We start from the raw sequence: 238 nt of genomic DNA on the forward strand, positions 1-238 counted from the left end.
TTCTCTCTGCTTTTCTTTTTAATTTTTCTTTCTCTTCCTCTCTCCCTCTCTCACTCACTCATTCACTCCCTCTTCCTATATTTATCTACATTTCAATCTAACCCATTTTCTTTATTTCCGATTTTTTAAAGCGTTCTCGTGGCCCACAATTTTTGAGTTTTGAATCCAGAGAAAAAATATTATTTGGTGTGTACTTTTAATGAGATTATTGAATATTCGTTCCTAGATTTCTAGTATG

General features: G+C 32.4%; 1 protein-coding gene across 1 annotated transcript in view; it reads left to right on the top strand.

Moving 5' to 3' along the window:
- LOC119593849 overlaps positions 1-238 on the top strand; it is a gene marked incomplete in the record, with an annotated part of 160,221 nt that overhangs the window by 128,568 nt on the left and 31,415 nt on the right.

This window comes from Penaeus monodon, chromosome 32 (genome assembly GCF_015228065.2).
Source record: "Penaeus monodon isolate SGIC_2016 chromosome 32, NSTDA_Pmon_1, whole genome shotgun sequence".
In the NCBI taxonomy this organism is placed as follows: Eukaryota; Metazoa; Arthropoda; class Malacostraca; order Decapoda; family Penaeidae; genus Penaeus; species Penaeus monodon.